This window comes from Triturus cristatus, chromosome 1_2 (assembly GCF_964204655.1).
Source record: "Triturus cristatus chromosome 1_2, aTriCri1.1, whole genome shotgun sequence".
In the NCBI taxonomy this organism is placed as follows: Eukaryota; Metazoa; Chordata; class Amphibia; order Caudata; family Salamandridae; genus Triturus; species Triturus cristatus.
In genome coordinates, this window is record NC_140580.1 from 864,275,546 (window position 1) to 864,297,476 (window position 21,931).

The 21,931-nt window shown below is 41.9% G+C and overlaps 1 protein-coding gene across 5 annotated transcripts in view; it reads right to left on the reverse strand.

Moving 5' to 3' along the window:
• The window catches only part of PRDM16 (PR/SET domain 16), a 1,086,739-nt gene that overhangs the window by 447,327 nt on the left and 617,481 nt on the right, over positions 1–21,931 (reverse strand). The window lies entirely within an intron of this gene.

Consider the following 21,931-nt stretch of genomic DNA (forward strand, 5'->3'; position numbering starts at 1 on the left):
AACTGTCATAAGGCATAAGTTTCTGCCAGCTCTTAGCCTGAGCTCAACCTTGAACAGGTTTTAACGAGCTGTGAAATACCTCCAAGGAGCAAACAATAGGCTGACCTGAATGGGCAGAAATTACTCTTCTAAACTCCACAGGATATGCTGGGTGGGGATGTGGCATCCTTTTGAAACCACAGTGTACAATCCTGCTTTACATGTCATTTGGGCCACATATTAGACTCAGGGCATGTTTGAAAAAGAGAGAAGAGGATCTAAAGACAATTATTGTGTATCCGCTCTTTGGTTGCTGGAGAACTCGGCTTTTGTCTTACCAGAATTCTGTCTCTGAGTTTGTTGTGGGTACAGTGGCTGCATTAATCTGGATTTTAGTTTTAGATATGGCAGGGCAGTAGGATCACCATAGTACACTCCCCACAACCACCCCTCAGATCCCAAGTTTAGTGTGGCCAAAGACTTTCACCATTTTGAAAGTGCCCTGACATGTGGCTATTTGGGCCTTTTTGCAGAAAGGCACACAGGGACTGCTGCAAAAGTGGCAAGGGTTACCCCAGGGAACTTTTTAACCCATTGTTTAGGATGTTGCAGGGAGTCATTCCCTCCCACCAGTTAGTGCCTGGCATTGAATGGCACCTGCAGGCACCCACTTCAGAACACTTTCTGGACCTGCGGAAGATCAGAAGAGAGCTGGACTCCATTCTGCGACTGGAGGAGCCCCAAAGGACTGGACCTGCTCTCTATTGTACCCAGGATAAAGAAGTGGACTCCTATGGTCACTTGAATGACCTCTGGTGTGGCTAAGCAGCAAGAGGCCTTTTCCTGGAGGTACCCAGCTAACCAATGTCAACTGGACCTAGACTGGACTCTGTGGTTGGCCTCTGTCTGACACCCTTTGAGTGTCTAAGTGCCTACCCAGAGGTCATGGGTAGCTTTAGAAGTGTACTCCTGTGGTTGATTGGACTTGACAATATGAGATGTTTGGCACTTAAAAAACTATGTCAGCAGGTAAATTCTTTGACCAGGACAAACTTGGTTGGTCTATCCAACCCGTGCCTCATATTGCACCTAGGTCCCGGTCTAACATTGGCTCTAAGTGCTTCATGGCACTATTTTCACTTTAATCTTTAAAATCTCATATCCCCAGTTCCCCTTGTTGGATTTTTAATATGTTGGTGTCATTGTGGTTATTTCATTTTACTCTGTTCTTCTAATTTGGTTTAGGATTTATATTGTTTTGCCCTTTGACTTTGTTACTGTTTTGGTAGTTAAGTTAAGCCGGTCTACTACTAGGCTAGCACGCTCAGGTTAATGTACTGGCTTTGAGGGTTCATCCTGAGAAGGGATGTGATTATTCCTTGAGGTGGGAAGTCATCCAACGCAAAAAAATAACCCAATATCTTACAATGTGTTCTGTCAGTGTTTGATATGTGTGTTTGTGTGGGTTAGGCATTTCTGTGATTTGATCAGCTTTGTGAGTATTTTTGCTTATGAATCTACGTGTTTGTGTTTAGGCTGCTAGCCAGATTTGATGTGTGTGTGTGTGTGCATGTGTGTGGGTATGATTGTTCCTATGTATGTGATGTGTATGTCAGTTATTTTGGTAGGTTGATGGACTTTTTGTATGTTTGTGCATCTATCTTTGTGTATGTGTGTGTGTGTGTGTGTGTGTGTGTGTGTGTGTGTGTGTGTGTGCATGTGTTTTATAGCTACGGGGTGTGTGTTAGTTGTTTCTATAGAATTTATGTGTTTGGTATCCATATGTATGTGCTTGATGCATGTATGTAACATGCTTGTCTGATCGTCTTTGCATCTGTGTTTACTTGTATCTGTGTACTTTTGCCATTTGTGAGTGAGTGGCTTCTGCAGTATGATGGTCACTGTGGGTGCGGTATGATGGTCACTGTGTGCGTGCGCACGTGTGTGTGCGTGTTATCGTGTTTGTTTGTGTGCTTGTGTTTGTGTGTGTGTGCATGCATGCATGCGTGTGTGTGTGTGCACACGCGCGTGTGTGTTTATGTGAGTGTGTGTGAGAGAGGAAGAAAGAGTGAATGTGGAGTTTGTCTGCCGGAGCACACGGCACGTCTGGATGGTGATGGACTGCTCAGGCCTCAGGCTGTGTGGCCTACCAAGTAATTGCTCCAGTGAAGACAGTAAGCAGTTGCCTGCTCCTCCCTAACTACCATCCTGGCTACTTATTTGAAGTCTGGGCTCCGGCTCCTGGAGGTCATCACTCATCAGCCTGACGAACCCACAGGGCCGTGCCCAGGAGACCTCCACATCCTCCGCGAGCAGGGCCGGCCTCTGATAGCGGCCCTGCAGAAACCCGCGCCTCTGGCGCCCGGTGCGGCCACACAGCCCGAATAAGCGTTTTACAAATTATCATAATTAACAATCAATCATCTTATTTGGTGCGATGCCTCTCCAGAGCATCGGGCGCCGGCTGCGGCCTCTGATATTCATATGTTAAAAATAATACAAATGTGGAGATGCGTGACCGGGTGACACTGGCAACAATATACACCACATCTGTCACATCCACAGTTTCTTTTGTATTTTTTAAGCTTGAGGTGATATAATGTCGTACCGTCCCTGATGAGGGCATAGGGTGGGCGATGCAGTGGCGATGTGAGTTAGAACAATGTAAATAAACCCAAGAGACATTATTTTTAAAGGAAAGAAAGTAATTGTATAAGTATATACAGATTGTCCGCACCAGAAAACTAATTTCGAAAGGATTGGTATCTATATTGGCTGAGTAAAATTCATAGGACAAAATGGCCCCATGCATATATTTTTGAAGTGTTAGAGACATATGCAAGCATATATCGCTCATACCAACTGTGTGCATTTTTACATTCTTATGTAGTTATTCTGGGCTTTTTTCACATATGTTCCATATTTTGTTATCAATTGGTCCAACTAAATGTAGCCATGCGACCAGTTTTTGATAGATATAGATTTGAAAAAAATATGTATGTTATATTCAATATTAGTATATCTCTACCTGTTCTGTCAACAGCACAGACATCTCCGGATAAATGTTTATTAATCGTCATTATAGCGGTTTTCAGCACAAAGCGCTATTTTCTTCCTCTTGATTTCCAGCCAGGTCGGAGGAAGCCATGAAAAGCGTTTTGTTCCCCCCCCTTGTGTCTTAGAGAAAGAATCTAAGCTGGACAGAAGAAAAGGTTTCTCTTTCTAACACAACAAATCCAATTTGGCCGCCAGCCGATGGTATCTGTCGCCGCCGTATCTTTTCCTTCTGTGGAAGGATGGCTGCCGGATCTCGGGGAAGGCCTAGACGCCGTTGGGAGCTTTTAGCCCTCCGCCTGGCCTATTGGATTTTGATAAGCAGGGTATTGCAGTTTAATAATGTCCTCTATCCATTTTCAGCCGGTCCTTAACATGCCGTTTTATTTGTCCCCAAAGCCTCTTCAGCGAGGCCTTTTTATTACGTCTCTCTCAGCCAGCTCTCCGGGGAGCCAGCCGGGACAAGAGTGATAGATAGATAACGCGATAGATTATGTCCCGCAGATGTTTTCTCTCCGCTGGCCCCCGGCTATTCCCTCTAAGTAAACAGAGACTAAATGGAGAGCCCGCGCCCCCCGGGAGCGCCTGTCACCGCGGCGCGGAAAAATAGTACATCCTGAGGAGGTTAGGAGGAGACCGGGGCTCGCGGCGCGTGAGCCCGAACATTCTGACGTAGTGACGTTTAAGAAGACACTGAGGAAGGACATGTCAGCCTTTGCTTTCTCCCGGCAGAAGGCCTCATGTGGTGGCAATCAGTGCTTCCTGCACCCAGCAGGGAGGGCGACATCCCACCTTTCAACCTTTCCCTTCCTGTAGCAAAATGACCCATGTTTAGTCGCCTGTGAAAATGCTGATAATAAAAATAACGATGGGCCAGATTTAAAAAAAAAAAGTCAGAATTTGCTCTAGCACACTTACGCTTCGTTTTGAGTATATTTCAAACTTTATTTTTGCATTTTCTAACAATGTTTGAAGGTGTCACCTTCCGTGTCCTATACTGAGAAATGATTTACTCCCACCTATGTTAGGAGTAAACCCATATAACAGTAATAAACGCTCACACTGCCATAACGTGAAAGACAATCAAATGTAAGTGATTTTGGCTTCTCTGACAATAGGTTCAATCAAGGAAAAACAAAGTTCTAATGACATACTAAAAATGCATTTTGATCAATGTATTTAATCAATCTAAATCATTGTGGACAATAATACTCACTTGCTGCTCTCATCAGGCCATCAACGCTTTCATATATACACGCGATTCATTTCACTTCGCTTCACTGTATGCTAACTTGAGTCTAAGCACCTTGTCTACATTTATATTTTGCATTATTATCTACACTAACATATTATTATATTAGAATGCATTGTTTTGGGATAAGGCATTAGAATTTTTTTTTAGGTCGAAGCCTATGTGAAAGCGCATGCAGTGGCTGTTGCGAGACATATTGTGGCTCATTAGGGACATACAGAGGTTTGTTGCTGGCCACGATGCTTAAGTTTGGTTGCCCTTACCAGTCACTCTCATTTGCCCGCTTCTCATTCGTGTCCCAGCTTGTCAATTTAGTGTTTGCATCTGTCATGTAGCATTGACTTTTTACATCTATTTTGATTGGTAGCCTTCGCTGCTCCCACTGCTTGCCTTTCATAAGCTACCTTTTTTCTTTTGAAGTAAGCACATCATGAGAGTGCATGTGTTTTTGAGCTGTCTCCTTTGCTTACTTCTTTCCCACTGTATTCTGTGTTGCTTTGTCTCAGGTCTGCTTCTTCATGCCTCCTTCATGTTGCACCCACCTATTGCTACATGCCATTGTTTCCCCCACCTGTGCCCTTCGTGTTGCTTCACCCAACCTGTACCTGCCTTCTGTCTTGTCTGTTGATTGTTGATGCTTCCCCATCTGCGCCGTCTCTGTTGCTACCCACTAACCACGTGTTGCTTCCGCCCCTCTTGCCCTTTGCGTGTTGCTTCCACATCTTCTGCGCTCCCGTGTTGTTCTCGCATGCCCCACTGCCCTCCCCCATTTTGCTTCCATGGCCGGTGTTGCTTACGCTACCCCACTCACCTTAAAAAATACCAATTTTTTTCTTGTTCCATTTACAATTTAGTTAATCTTTAAACTTGGATGGGTATCTAAAAAGGCAAAGGAAAGTGTTCACAACGTTTTGTAGATGTGTGCATACATCCTGTGCATGCCCACAAAATGACAGGAGTCACGCGTCAATTACTTTTTCTGTTATCCTTAGCTATGCTGCACAACATCAGAGATGCTGTGCAGTGTGGCTTTCAAGCAATTGGCAAAGCCAATAGGTCTCAAAGGCAAGGCCTATTGACTTTGATACTACATGTTTCTACATTTACCCTTACTGGAGATAAGCCAACAATCACTTACATTTGATTTTATTTCAAATAGTTCCACTGTTGTCTTATGTTTAATGCCGCTGGCATCAGTTTGGTCTAACAGGCAACTCCTGATTTTGTTACCCAGGAGTAAATCTAGTTATAGGGTGGACAATTTCAAATAAAATGTTTGTTAATACCCATAACTTGCAAGTTTGTGGGTGACTGCCACAAATTGCAGGTGTTGCAGTTGTATAATTCCCACAATTCTCTTCTGTAAACAGATTTTTTTGCCACTTAAAATTTCGAAATGTTCTATTTGAAGAAATCAATTTGTGAGTACAAACTCACATTTTGTTAATCACTAAAGTGGATGTACACTGGTAATGAAAGATTTTGTGCACTTGAGAGTAAGAACCTAAGAAAATTAAGGCCAGTGTGCTCCTTATTGAGTAATTCTATGTAAAGTGTTGAGCAAGGAATTCTTTAATGATTATAAAATTCAAATTGGCCTCATTTAATTGACCTTAGAAGACTGAGCAGAGTATCCTCCCCTTCAAGATTCTAAACCTGTGAGGTGCAGACCCCTGACCCCCAACCAGACACACCACACCAGGGACAGACAGAAGGGTTACAAGCAGTAGATCCCCTGCAGCAGAATGTCCCGCCATTCTAAATCTGAAACTGCTGAATGTTTTTTTATTTTTTTAAACTTTTTTATTGGTACGTATATAGTGAATTGTATATACAAGGAGCAATTATATGATAGCATCATTCCTTTTAGTTATACATTTTCTAAGTTCTGCTATACAATGTTATTACTTACAGCCATCTGGAATAATAACGACCATTTTACTCTACAGTGACTTCCTTATAATCCTCTGTATGTCTGCCAGGCTCCCCCATATTTTCTCCAATTGTTTTGGGTACACTCTACTCTTGTAGAGCACCAGTCTAAATCATTTTCCCATTCTTCTACTGTCAAAATGGTGGTCACCTCCCCATTTCTTTGCTACGTTCCGTTTTGCAAGTACTGCTGCTAGTGCCAGCCACCGTCTTACATGTCTGCGCAAGTCTTCTTCTCCTTTGGTCAGCAACAGGAACCATTTGGGCGCCACCGTTATTTCAAAGCCTATCATTGCAGCAATGACTGCTGTAATTTGATCTATGTGATCAAGTGTCATTCAATCTGTTGACCATTGGCTCTGGGTGGGCAATATTTCAAATATTGTTTATATATTTATATATATATACATACACACACACACACACACACGCACACACACAAAAACACACACACACACACACACACACACACACACACACACATATATATATATATATATATATATATATATATATGAGATGAAGTCGTCCAACAGGCACACTGGTACACCGGCAAAAAGGACGAAGCGAACCCGTTGACTGGTGCTCAATATTTTATTTTTCACTGCCCGACACCATCACCACCATGACGCGTTTCAGCCCACGTGGGGCCTTGATCACATGACACGCAAAGGAAATACAATTGAATTTAAAGTGCACAGTGCATGACGTCTTTCCTGAAATGCAATAGACATAGAAAGAGTGTACAAATCTGATTCAATGTTGAAACAGAGACACGTTAAGAATACCATTACTATATGTAAAATACATCAGATAAAATGGATGGACACCTTAAAATTGTCAAGTGCAGCAACGTTGCTACCTGACAAATATTACATGGGTTTAAAAATTAATTAATTCATTGATTAACACAAAATCAGACAATACTTATAAATACACTTAAATAATTTAAATACATTATATAAATATATAAATACATTGTAATAAATATATAAATATATAAATAAATAAATAGATAAATGCTAAGAGTAAAAAAGTCATATGTCTAAGTTATAATATAGTGTTAAAGTAGACCCATTGTCTGCAAGGTGCCTGGTATCTGACCAAACCTAGTCTTTACAAGGGGAGAAGGGGACAATTAAGCCCAAGTGGGCCCTCTCTTATTTTAACCCTGGAATGGATCAAAGGTTCTATGTGCAAATATAAGCAGAAAGATTTAAAAGAGATAAAAAAAATAGTGCAAACCCAATGTGCATGGAATTGTGAATTAAAATATCATTATGTGTAAAAAAAAAAAATTTTTTTTATTTTTTAAGAGAGGTAGATGCAGTAAGTACGGAAGACTATGCCATTGCCTAGTGTAGATAGGTATAAAAATCCTCACTAGCGTTGAGTCCATTTGGGGTTTTACAGTCCAAAAGAACAATGTGCCTAGTTTCAAGTTTACGTAAAATTGACTCACGATCCCCACCCCTTCTCTGTGGTGGGACTGAGTCAATGACAAAATATTTGAGGCCTACGGGGTTTTTTTCGTGTAGTGCCTCAAAATGTCTCGCCACGGGATATGCGATATCCCCATTGGAAATGGCACGTATGTGCTGAAGTATTCTCTTGTGGACCTGAAGTTTAGTACTTCCCACGTACCGTAGGCCACAAGGACACTCCAGCACATACACCGCATATTCAGTTTTGCAGTTTAGTTTGTTACGAATACGGGTAGGTGTGTTGCTGAGAGGTGTCATGTACTCAGTTTTGTTCACACCATACCTGCAGGCTTTGCAAACTGAACATTTGAGGAACCCTTTACTGCTGCCAAGCCAAGAGGTGTTGACTCTAACCTCAGGACTACTTGAGACTAGGAATTGACTCATAGATTTGGCCTTCCTGTATGTAATACAAGGGGAGTGAGTCATGAGTTGGCCTATCACAGGATCATTGGCAATTAGAGCCCAGTTCTTTTGGACAATTTTACGTATACTCTGATGCTGAGTATTGTAGGTGAGGATCAGGCGGGTTGCCTGCACATCATTGGACTCATTGTTCTTGGTGTCTTTTATATACGGTGTAATCAAAAGACTGCTGGACTTATTTGCTTTACAGATTGCTTTATCAAGCAAATCGGGGCGGTACCCTCTTCTCAAAAATCTTTCTTTGCAGTTTTTCTGAGCCTCGAAACAATCCTGATCAATACTACAAATTCTTCTAATACGGAGCATTTCGCCGTATGGGATGCTTTTGATCAGGTGTGCAGGGTGGTGACTCGAGGCATGTAGCAAGGCATTACCAGCTGTGGGTTTACGATACATCCTAGTTTGTAATGTGTTCTGTCGGATGTATATTTCCACATCAAGAAAGTAGATAGTGCTACAGCTAATCTGACTTGTGAAATGTAGATTGAAATCATTTTCATTAATGTCAGAAATAAATTGTACGGCATCAGTCATGGTACCATCCCAAATGATTAAAAGGTCATCAATATACCTGAACCAATTTACCACATTATTGGACATGACATCAGGAAATGTAGGTAAGAGGACCTGTTCCTCCCAGTAGCCCATATGAAGGCAGGCATAGCTTGGCGAGAAACAGGCCCCCATAGCCACGCCCCTCACCTGATGGAACACTTGACTAGAGAACAAAAAGAAATTGTTTTCCAAACATGATTTGATCATAGATAATAACATTTTGTTATGGTCACAAAAGTTCATTGATCGCGTGTTCAGGTAATATTCAATTGCTCTCAAACCATCTCTGTGGTAAATGCTGGTGTATAGGGATGATACATCCAAAGATATTAACAAATATCCATTTTGCCAATGTACTCCCTGTAGTTTTTGCAACAGGTCACCAGTGTCAAGTATAAACGACGGGAGTTTTTTGACATGTTCCTGCAGAAAGAAGTCAACATATTTACTCATGTTTTCCATGATGCTACCACACGCAGAGATAATGGGACGCCCAGGTGGTTTCACACTGTCTTTGTGAATCTTGGGGATAAAGTAGATTGCAGGCATCACCGGGTGTTCAGTTTTTAAGAATTTGTATTCATCCATTGTGATGAGTCCCATACTCCTCCATGCCATCAACTTAGTATAGTGCGTATTCCATGAAAGTTTAACCTCTGCCATGGTGGTTCTTTTGTAGCACTCTCTATCATTAAGTTGTCCGAGGGCCTCCTCCATATACATCTCCCTTGGCCACAGCACCACATTGCCACCTTTGTCCGATTGGCGGATGACCAAATTTACGTTCATTTGTAGTTTTTTAACCAATTGGTAATATGCATGGTCACGGTACAGGTGTCTTTTATTGGCATTGACCACATTGATATGTAATTGTCTTAAATCATATGCGATCTTATCATGGAACATGTCAATATTGTCTTTAATCATCAAAGGGCAGAAAGTAGACTTGGGTTTAAACGGGGTAGGAATAATCCTGGTAGCTTGTCCCAAAGCAAGGATAGACGTTGACTGTGTATCCTCAGTCTGCAACTGAAGCAACGCACTAAGCAAATCTTCGTCTCCTGCTGTTAAAGATGGAGAACTAAGATTAGGAAGCAATGGCTGTGGGACACGGTCAGGTTTCTGCAAACTATGAAACTTGCGCAATTTTAGTTTTCGAATATATTTGTAAAAATCAACTCTGGTCCCTGCATAATCAAAGTTACTCCTAGCACTGTAGGATAGACCCAATGCCAAGGTATTCATCTCTTTGTCAGACAGTACAAGTTTTGTGAGGTTTACAACTGATTGCGAATCATATCCAGCATTCAGGCCACTTACTTGTTCTTCCATTGTTTTCGCGCTTTTCTGTATGGTTGCTTGGTGCTTGCGTTTTCGCTCTTTGTTGCATCTCCGCCTCTCGCTTCGTTTGTTGCTTGCCCTTTGTTTGAATTGGCATTTCGTACACCGGACCGTAGGGTTTGCCGGCGGTCCTGTCGCATACAATCCAACTCTTGCGCAAGGGTGAGTTTGCGAAACCCCAAACGCTGTTCTCTATGTTGCTCGTTGTCTGATTCACTGTCTATGTTTGAACTGAGCTCAGATACTGATGAACACTCTGGGGGATTGCTGGCAGTTTTTTGTGCAATGTCAGGTACACTCGTTGTTATATTGCTTTTTACCCTGGCATTGTCATATTTCTTCGCGAATGTAAAAATCTGCCCATTTTCATAATCCAAGCGATCTCTTTGGAATTTATAAGTCTTTCTTTTTTTGATGATTTCTTCCTCCCTTTTGAGCCGCACCACCATTTCCTCACGATACTTGCTAGTGAGAGGAGTTTCGGGTAGTTTCTCAATTTCCCGGTTAAGCGCCTCTATTTGGTTTTGCAATTTCACACGATCACTCTCGGCGTATTTGACCAAAATTTCCACCAGACGCCGAGAGGACTCTAAATTGCATTCGGCCCATTCAAGGAGCATACCAGGATCCGGATTTTCGTATGAAGGCGCCACCATTATACGTAATCCACGCGGGATCCTACCCACCTCCAAGTAACTTGTTAATGAGCGATGCTCCCACCACTTTGCTTGTTCCGACTTACTTGCTCTCTCTAGGGTTTTGAATAGTTCTCTTAAGTTGGGTTGTGAATCCGTCGTACCAACGGAAGTCCGATTGAGTACACTTTCCCCAGCCGGGGAATCCACAAACATATCGGAGGCTGCCGCCTCCCGACTCCTCAACGTGTCAGCAGACATGGTGTCAAACAATGGGCTTGCAGAAATAAAGACTGTGGCTCAGACCGCAGTAAATACCGCAGGTCCAAACCAGGCACACTCCTTCACGGGGCTCTCCGCGGGGCTCCTGCCACAAGAGGAAGGTAACGGCTAACAGCACAGGTCTTCCGGTCAGCTGACCATCAAACCCGCTTCGCCAAACCACTCCCCTGCAGTCCGTCGCACTACCGCTGTCCCGGGGCAATCACAGCTGTTCCTTACTTGGAAAAGAGACGGACTCAAAACAACGGTTCGAAGTCACTGCTTCATGCTGTACAGCCCGAAAGAAGGAGGGGTTTCGCTGGTTTCCGAGGAAGCAATCTCAGAAAATATTTGAGATGAAGTCGTCCAACAGGCACACTGGTACACCGGCAAAAAGGACGAAGCGAACCCGTTGACTGGTGCTCAATATTTTATTTTTCACTGCCCGACACCATCACCACCATGACGCGTTTCAGCCCACGTGGGGCCTTGATCACATGACACGCAAAGGAAATACAATTGAATTTAAAGTGCACAGTGCATGACGTCTTTCCTGAAATGCAATAGACATAGAAAGAGTGTACAAATCTGATTCAATGTTGAAACAGAGACACGTTAAGAATACCATTACTATATGTAAAATACATCAGATAAAATGGATGGACACCTTAAAATTGTCAAGTGCAGCAACGTTGCTACCTGACAAATATTACATGGGTTTAAAAATTAATTAATTCATTGATTAACACAAAATCAGACAATACTTATAAATACACTTAAATAATTTAAATACATTATATAAATATATAAATACATTGTAATAAATATATAAATATATAAATAAATAAATAGATAAATGCTAAGAGTAACCAATGAAATTCCCCCGTTATAGTTAGTGCAGGCAACTATAACTCACGCGACCGCAATCCTCTGCTGATGACGTCAGATATTACATCACTGATGACATATGTGTTTTTCTGAAAAAAAAATATTTGTAAAATATGTATAGCTAAAAATTAATGGAAGAAGACATGGGTAAATAAGTGTCTAAATACAGTGATGTAATATCTGATGTCATCAGCAGAGGATTGCGGTCGCGTGAGTTATAGTTGCCTGCACTAACTATAACGGGGGAATTTCATTGGTTTTTCACGAGCGAAATGTCCTACTAACTATAACATGTGTGAAACCTATGGTTTTTTAAGTGAATTTGCAAGGTTTTTTAATTGCTAATTCCTAACTATAACGTGTGTGAAACCTATGGTTTTTTCAGTGAATATATATATATATATGTATATATTTGCCTTTTGACTTTGTTTTAAAAATATCCCCTTTCCTGGAAAAACGAATGCGAACTCCAGATTCTGTGCAAGATATTTTATTTTGCCCTCACACTGCCATGACGTACCTCTACAGGCCTTGATCACATGACGCACTCACAGAGGTTTTTTTACTTATTTGAAGTGCAAATGTGCATATACTCGTGATCTAACTGGTGTAGACAGGAACAAAATACTACGTGCTTCCGTCATGGCACAAATACATGTTAAAATTCAATAAAAATCAAGACTGGCATTTACACAGTAAAAACAATCAGTTAAGTTAAATAACATCATTTGAACTTACATATCAATGTCAGGCACGAGCAGTATCTAAATGTAAAATACATTGGATAAACACTGGCATTCACTGTTTACCTTCTCTCAGCATGTTGTGTTTTAATTATACCAACACATCATACTCCATAAAATTGATCCAACATTATTTGATTTTTTATGCGGATGTCACATAGTTAAGTTGAATACAGCCCAAGTGGGCATAATTTTAGTTATTACTCTGTCTACTGTACATAAAAAGTGCTGAGTATTAAAAAGTGCAAAAATACCACCATATTGAACATGAATGTCCATAGAGTGCTGTTGATAACAAATTGTAAACAGCAGCAATATTCCGACATATAGGGATATGAAAGAAAAATAATCCATCACTTACAGGTTCATTCCTATTGTCTCTACATGTTGTGTATACCGATTTTTTGATCACAAACGTGTAAAAATCTTCACTCGCGTTATGACATTCTGATGTCTTTGTGTCCAGTTCAGTTATATATCTTGTTTCCAACTTTCTAAGTCTTGCTTCCCGGTTGCCATCTCGTCTTAATGCTGGGATGGAGTCTATTACAATATATTTGAGATGTTCCAAGTTGTTGTTATGGACATCTCTGAAGTGTCATGCAACCAGGTATGTTGGATCTGAGTTTGTGATTGCTCTCATGTGTTGCAGTATTCTCTTGTGGACCGGAAGCTTAGTGCTACCCACATACTGCAACCCACAAGAGCATTCCAACACATAGATCGCATATTCTATTTTGCAAGTTAGCAATTTATTGATTGTGATAGGCTCTTTCCCAAATGGAGTTGTGTAGGATGTTTTCTTGACACCACACCTGCACGCACAGCAAGTGGTGCATCTCACAAACCCTTTACGTGAAGTCAACCCATTTGTTATAGGTTTAACTTCTGGACTGCTGCTGACTAAAGCGTCCCTCATTGAACTGGTTTTCCTAAAGGTGATACTGGGATGTTTAGGCAGAGATTTCCCTATGACTGGGTCACTGAGGACAATTGGCCAATTCTTATTGATGATTTTACGTAATGTATTCTGTTGTTTGTTGTATGTTAATATTAATCTGGTTTCCTGATTTGTTTGAGGGATGCCTTCTCTACTTGCTGGATTAGTAGTATGCTTAGATAGTATTGCTGTTCTATCTGCTACAGACACTTTTCTTATGGCAGTGTCAACTATATTTTCAGAGTATCCTCTGGCCAAGAATCTTGTTTTGCTTTGCGCTTTAGCATCCACTAAGTCTTGTTCAGTGCTACAGATCCGCTTAATTCTCAACATTTGCCCATAGGGGATGGTGTGTATTAAGTGCTTTGGGTGGTAGCTTGTGGCGTGCAATACACTATTTCCCGCTGAAGCTTTACGGTGTAACTTTGTCTCTATTCTGGGATTGCTTATGTAGACTTCTACATCTAGGAAACAGACTGACTGCTTGCTGATGGTAGCTGTGAACTGTAGATTCAGACTATTTTTGTTAATTTCTATAACAAAATTGCTTGCATTCTCATGTGTTCCCCTCCAAATCACGAATAAGTTATCAATATATCTTAACCAAGGGATAACGTGGTTATCCGTGTCCTTTCTGTGCTTAACATATACAACCATTTCCTCCCACCATCCCATATGGAGGCAGGCATAACTAGGTGAAAAGCATGCTCCTATTGCTACTCCCCTTGTTTGCTGAAAAATCTGGTGCTGAAACAAAAAATAATTGTTATCTAAACAGCATGATAACATTTTGACTAACATTTTGTTACGCTGGTAAAGATATATTGGTCTGGACCCTAGGTAGTGTTCTATGGCCTTTATACCATCTTGGTGATGGATACTGGTGTATAGGGAAGTCACGTCAAGCGACATTAATAAATAGTCCTGTTCCCACCCAAAATTGCCAATGTTCCTGAGAAAGTCACTGGTGTCTTGGATGTATGTACGTACTTCTGCAGGATAAAGTCAATGTACTTGGATGTGTTTTCAAGTAGGCTTTTTCGAGCTGAAATAATCGGCCTGCCAGGACGTTTTGTTGCATGTTTGTGTACTTTGGGAATAAAGTAGATTACTGGCATGGTGGGGTGATCATTTTAAAGATATTTTAATTCATCCATGCTCAGTAGGCCAGCGCTTTTCTAGGCTATTAGTTTGGAGTAAAATTCTTTCCAGGATCCATGAGCTATTTGAAGGCTACTCCTTTTGTAACATTCTCTGTCCTGTAGTTGTTTAGTCGCTTCCTCCATATAATCCTGTTGAGGCCAAATAGCTATATTCTCTCCTTTATCAGAGTTCCTGATGATTATTTGATCATTACTCTGTAATTTCTTGATCAATTGGCTGTACGTATCCTTCTGATAATTATATTTCTTATGTACAATTGAAATACGGTAATTTCGTTTCTTTACTTCTAAGGTTACATTTTCATTGAAAACATCCAGTGAGTCTCTCAACATGATTGGGTGGAACGTTGATTTAGGTTGAAATGCGTCCAAATATTATATATATATATATATATATATATATATATATATATATATATATATATATGCAATTCTCATAAAAAGTATGCAAAATACTTTTCACCTGCGATCTATGTAAAAATAGGCACGAGGGCATACCTTGTGCACAAACATTATGTGATATACCGTCACAATACTCGTTTGAGCAGAAAAATGCATAGTTGCGTGGAACACATCAGATTTACAATACCCAAAGATCTTTTCTTTTCAAACTCATGCCCTTAGGCAAACATTGCATAAAAAAGCATAACTGAAACAAGCCAAACAATTATGCGAAATACATGAAATCCAACAATTAGAAAGTCTGCAAGATTTTGCTTGCATAGAAAAAGAAATCCATGTGGACCCTCCTCGAGCCCCGGTGCATTAAAAAAAACACAAATTCATAGCTCTTGTGTAGAGCCCAGCCTCCACTGTTTAAACTGCTTTGGATGGAAATCAGCTGGCAACACTCACAGGAAACATTTGACACGCAGTGAAAGACCAAAACCACTAGGGGGCAGCACCATGGATGAGGTGAATGGGTCATAAGCATGTCGGTTCTCTAAGTGAAGAGCAGGTCTCCCAGTCCCACCCTCTTAATGCTGCCTGAATGGCAGAATGCATACACTTTGCCTGTCACTGGTATTGAATGGCCCATGTTAAAACAGCGCCAGTGTCTCTGAAGGGCTGCCTATTATTTTAGTTGCATCGAATAGCATGCATGAGTTACTGGAATTTCGAAAATGCCAGACCAATACCAGTAGTACTCTTAGTCGAAACCCATGAGGATTCTTGCCTGGTTGAAGCTCAGGTTACCACCAGTTAGTGAAAGACAGTATTCTGTTTATAGAAGATGGTGAGGTACAGATATCACTGTGAAATCAGATCTCAGACGTTTGACCCTAGTCACCCTGTTAAGAGCAACTTGATAACAAGGCAAGAACATCTGGTGCACCCCCTGCCTGCACCTCACAAGTTGTGCTTGATTTGCAATGTTCAAGGCATGAGCTAGAAGTGATTTTTGTGTGTGCAGTTTTATATAGCGCGAACTTGACCCGAAGGTATTGGAGCACTTCACATCAGCACCAGCTATATTACACAAGGACACTTTAATTTTTGGTAGGCATGAGGAGATTAAGTGATTTGCACAGAATCACAGGATGTTGAGCCGACACAGAGATCGTACCTGGTTTCCCAGCACCGGCTTTTACGCCACATCCTCTCCCCAGTACAGAATCAGAACAACCTCACAAATTCCAAAAGAAATGTGAGCTTCAGGCAAGCAGATGGTGCATAGGTAGGTCTTTGGGGCGATAGCAGCCCTAGCGACTGATCAGTCATTGACGAGCAATGATACAAACGTCGCTGCTGCTAAGGGGTTTGTCGTCTTTTGTGCAGCGGCAAGTTTCACTTAAATTCTTGAGCAGAATGGAAAATAATGATGGATCCTACATTTGGCACAAACCTCACCCACTACACCCTGAGAAATAATACTTCATAGTGATCTAAAACCGGAGATTATAGGGCCGGATGTACAAAGTATTTTACCGGGCCATTTGCGACCAGTAAAATGCATTTTGCCATGTACAGAAGGCAAAATGCGACTCTATAACTTGTTACCGAATCGCATTTTGCTTTTTTCATTCAGTATTAGTAAAGAGAGTGTGTAGGGCGTCCCTTCCTAATACCGAATAGCACTGGTATGTATGAATGTTTTGCAACTGAGAATGCGGTCACAAAGCATTCACAGGTATCAACAACTTCCAGTTGGTGGTAACCTATTCGCAAACAGGAAGGGGTTCCCAGGTGAATGTGGGCGCCAACATTTTTTAAGAGCAGGCAGTGGTCCGTGGGACCACTGCCTGCTCTTAAAAAATGAAAAGATAGCTTTACATTTTTATTTTGCATCTCGTTTTGGTTTAAGGGAAATGGGCTGCATTACAAAAAAAATTGCTTTATTTAAAAAGCAATCACAGGCATGGTGGCCTGCTGACCCCAGCAGGCCACCATCCCTGTGATTGTAGACATTCACAATGGATGGCAAATTGCGACCTGCCTCATGAATATTGATGAGGCAGGTCCATTTGCGACCAACTGCGAATCGCTAACAGCATTAAAAACACTGTTGTACATCAGATTTTGCGATTTCCTAATAGCGATTTGCTAAAATTCACTATTGGGAAATTGCAAACACACGATTTCGGACATCTGACCCTATAGCTCTTTATCTAAGATACAACAAGGGGAAGCAAAGTATAAAAGAGAACACATTGTTCTACGTTCTCTTATGTTACCGGGTTTTGGTAAAACGTGCATCCACCGAAAGGTCTCTTGGTGCTAGAGCTGCAGAAGCAAAGCTCCAATTATACGCTCTGACAGGTTAATCAGAAGCCAACCTGAAAAGCCAGGTCTTCAGGAGTTTCCTAAATATGAGGTAAGAGGAGGCAAACCTAATGTAAGGTCAAAGGGTGTTCCAGACACGAGGGGCAAGTGTAGAAAAGGTGGAACCGCCCAGTGTCTTTTTATTAAATATATATCATATACCATAAATAAACAATGATTGATGAAGATAGTCCAGTTGCAAGGGCCATTTGTAAGGGAATTCAAGGAAATAACTGCTTTCTAAACTATAGACTTTATTGCCTCAGCACAGGGTTAGTTTGCCTGTTACTTTTATGATTTGTGGCTCTAATCTATGACAGAGTTTTTGGAGCCATGTGTATTTTTTTATCTTGCAGCTGTCAGTTTCTGATTTTCTCTCATTCTGTTACTGAGACTCAAAGTCTGAGGGTGAAAAATAGCTCCCTGCTCCCCTAATATGAATCCTGGTGTCCATCACCAGCAGAAATGAAGCACTGCCTCTATAGAAGTGTCTGAAAACTTTGTTTATTCTTATGATCTGCACCCTGGGGCGGACTCCACAATCCAAGGTAGGATTATGGAAACTGTAGCCTCAGGTCTGAAGTGAGTACTTGGGGTTTTGCCCGTGGCCACTCTCACTTCACACTATTAAAACACACCACAGCTCTCTGTTCTGTGAAGGTCTGCATTATATTTTTGTTTAACAGTGCAAGGTAAGAAAGCAGTGCATGTTATGAAGTCTGGCTTCCAGTGGCGTAGCTAGGGGAGGCGACTACCACCATTCCCCTGCTCCCGAGAACAAGTCATCTGTGGGCCGCAAACACCCCCCCCTTCCCGCTGGAACAAGTCGTTTGTCAGCCCCCTTCTCCACCCAACCCCACCCACCTGCTCGTACCTGCACCAGGTGGCCGACTCAGAGTCCACCCTGGGTGGCAGTAGGTCTAGCTAAGCCACTGCTGGCTTCACTGCAATAATCATACATGTAACGTGGTTTTCCACATGCCAAGTTCCTGTGCCACAGAAGGAGTTAGAAAGCTCATGACTAACTCGTCTCTCAAACATAACCTGGGATCTATCTGTTCAATGCAAACTTTGGTAGGCATTAAACGCGCAACTTGCGAAAGTCTTTGCAATTTAATTTTAGGACTGAAACAGGCCATACATCCCTTAAAACTCCTGTTGCTTTTATTGATAGTGAATGATTGTTGTTCAGATTGCTCCAGTGTGATTCAAACTGATGAGCTTGCTATCATCATGCATGTCCTCCTGCTATTGGCTGAGGTCTTTTCTTGATGTCTTAATTTATACCTAACAAGGGTTATGGAAACGAAAGGGCAGTCGCAGATAAGTAGCAACGTTATTGTTGCATGCGCGTTTTCGAAGATCATTGGAAAAATAGTTCCCAACATGCCAGATGGAAGGATAAATATATCAAGATGTTTGAATATTAAAAAAATGTGTCCATTTAGGGAGGACATGTGAAAATGTATAGGGATGGGGGCGGGAGAGAACCCATCTTCTTCTGCTCGAAAAGCTGTCCAGTGATTGTCCCTTCAGAACCCATTACATTTAGACTTGAACTCCTAACCCTTACCGCTCTGACCCTGACCATAAACCCGGCCTCCCAGCGCCCCATACATTTATCACCTCATAAATACTGGCTGGAGCTCGTGCACAACCCCCATTTCGGAGTGGGGAGGAAGGGCGTTATGGGTAACGCCCCCATTATTGTCCTGGGATTAACTACCTTTGCATTGGGAAATTTAAAAAAATTAGTTTCTTTGGTGAAAATCGAACAAAATGTGCGTCTGAAACTCGAGAAAGTGCTCCAGTGATGCACTGTCCAAGGACGACTACAAATCAAAAGCTAACTAGTGATTGGTCAACCAAAGGCTTGTTTTGACAGGTCATGCGGACCAGTTTCTGCACTGTCGACTTTGAAACCACGAGACATGAGTTATAATCCCAACTTCTCATATGGCCGCATTGTGTTATCCTGGGAATATCAGTTCAAATCCTTGCTCGTGGGTTCCCGCAGCTTCCAAAGCATCGAACTACTAAAAATAGGTCTAGTGCATGAACCAAAGGGTATTTGAAAACATAAGCATTTTAATTAAAGTTAATCATATCCGGGAATCCCAGCTGCCTGTTAAAAAAACATATTTAAGCATAGATATAAGATTACTTAGAAGGCATTTTGAGTAAGAGCACATTTTTACAGTATGATACAAGTTGAACATTTTTTCATCAAAGCAAGTTGCAGACTTAGAGCTTTCATGCTGTCGTTGTATTGTTTCTCTTTACAACTTAGTAATGATAAATATATAGGTTTAACCTTGCACAAACTTCCAGGTGCACGGCAGTATGAAACACAATTTTGCCTCTATGCAGAATTTCAAAGCTATGGTGGACTGGGGAATTTACAGAATTGTTTATGGTCACTGAAATAAACATATTGTGACCATTTTTAAGGAAGTGAGTGCCCAGTTCACTCAGGACAAAATGTAAAATACACCACACCAGGCTTGTAGTCTAGATATTTCTTGTGGTTGTGAGTGCGGCCTGCTTGCTCCCAAATGGTAGGATGTTATGTTTTTTATCATTGACTCTTTCACTGAATCTTTCCTTCCAGTAGTGTGTCAAAGGGATCACTGAGGGTGCATCTGTGATCTTGTTCAGGCCAATAGCCTATGAGCTCATCAACAGGCTTGCAGGCGGGGACGAACAGTCTCAACCTTTGCAATGAGGGCCACTTGTCACCCACAGCTCTTCTTCTGTCCCCATTACCAACTTGTCTGTCTGGATGAAAGGATCCGACAGCGACATAGACAACGCCCCATGAGTTATGGGGAAGCCAAAGGTAAAAAGTTCACTTCCATTGCTACGGGTCCTTTCATAAGGTCAGGCCATGGTCAGGCTTCTCCGAAGAGACAATGCTCTTCCTCACTGCAAGGTTTAAACCCAAATGTGTGCAAACCAGAGTGCGCTCTATGACGAAATGACGGAGAGCCGTCAAGTAACCTTTACATGCACAACAAAACTACCCTTCAACAGGGGCGGAGCTTGGTCGGTAAGATTAGAGGGGAGGTGTGAGCAGTGGCGGCCCGCATAGGGCATGCTGTGGGGCGGTGGGCGGGGGAGGAGAGGCAGGGTGAGGGGGTAGAAAACTCGGACATACGGCGTAACGGAGGAACGTAATAATGACTTTCCTCTGTTCCATCGTATGTCTGTGTTTGCTACCCCCCCACCCTGCCCCCCGCCTCACCGTCCAGCAGCACACCCTATGCGAGCCGCCACTGGGTGTGAGCTTCAGGTTTTCCAACAGCTATGCGGGCAGATCACTTTAAAGTATACCATATATCCAACATTAAAATGACCAACATGTTCTAAGACCTTGAAAAGAGAGGGAGAGAAAGAGAGGGAGAGAGAGAATGTAACAATCCTTGGTGAAATCCAACAGACTCCTCACCATACACCATACCCGAATGAAAAGATCTGTACCTAACAATTTACTAGGGAATAGATTTATTAGGGAAGTGTAGCACCACAACCACCCCCCTGAGAAGCTAAGCCCCTGCCCTTCAACTCTGTTGAGCTCAATCTTCCCTCTTTTTCTTTTTTAACTCTTAGTGCACCTGAATGCAACAAAGCACATAGAAGAGGACCATATACCCCCACGCTTGGTGCTATAATGTGCCGTGAAGTAATTATGAACTAGTTAGTAAATGATGTAGAAGTGTGTTAAAAACAGATATCATATAATTTTATTTTATTTTTAAAAAGAGCCAAATACGTCACTCAGCGGCTTCTAGATGATTGAAATCCAGGTAGTAAAAGGTGCTGTTCAAGCAGAAGGCCATTAGCCACTCTGATAAGTGTATGCTAAATCAATTCAGCAGGAGTACCTTGCCTCCTATTTGAGACTGCTGTAAAGAAATGAAATGTGACTTTATTTGCTTGATCTTAATCAATTTAATGCAGGAACGAGTTATTTTTTTTTATGGTGGTGAGCCTTGCAGCATGTTTGATTGGCTAATGAAAAATAATTACAGGCTGAGGCGCAAGCAATAGCTGTAGATGCAGCAGCATTTAAAAGCGCATGCCAGCTTCTTTGAAGCGGTTCTGCGGTGAATAAGGTCACAACACCTCTCAAAACCCAAGCAAACTTCATCAAACTAAGCAACATTCAAGAATGCCTACTGTTGGCCATTGTTAGTGATGCTCGACTGGGTAAAGAGAACTGCTTTTATTGTCTACTGTGCAGCCCTGCCACGTTTCTCAGGTCCATTCGTCATGTGTTGTTCCAGTCTTGTTTTTATTGAAATTCTGGGAATTGTTGTCGTGTTTGTTCCATTATAAAACAGGACCACAAGTCCCAGAGTTCAAAGAAAAAAACCTGGACTGGAGTAGCACATCATGCACGGACCGGGGAAACTTGGCAGCTATAACATTGGATGGCCCCTTTAAATGCTGACCTGCACCTTAGTGTCAAGAGACCTGTTGTGTCCAGGGGCCTTTTGGGGTAACTTCTGTTGT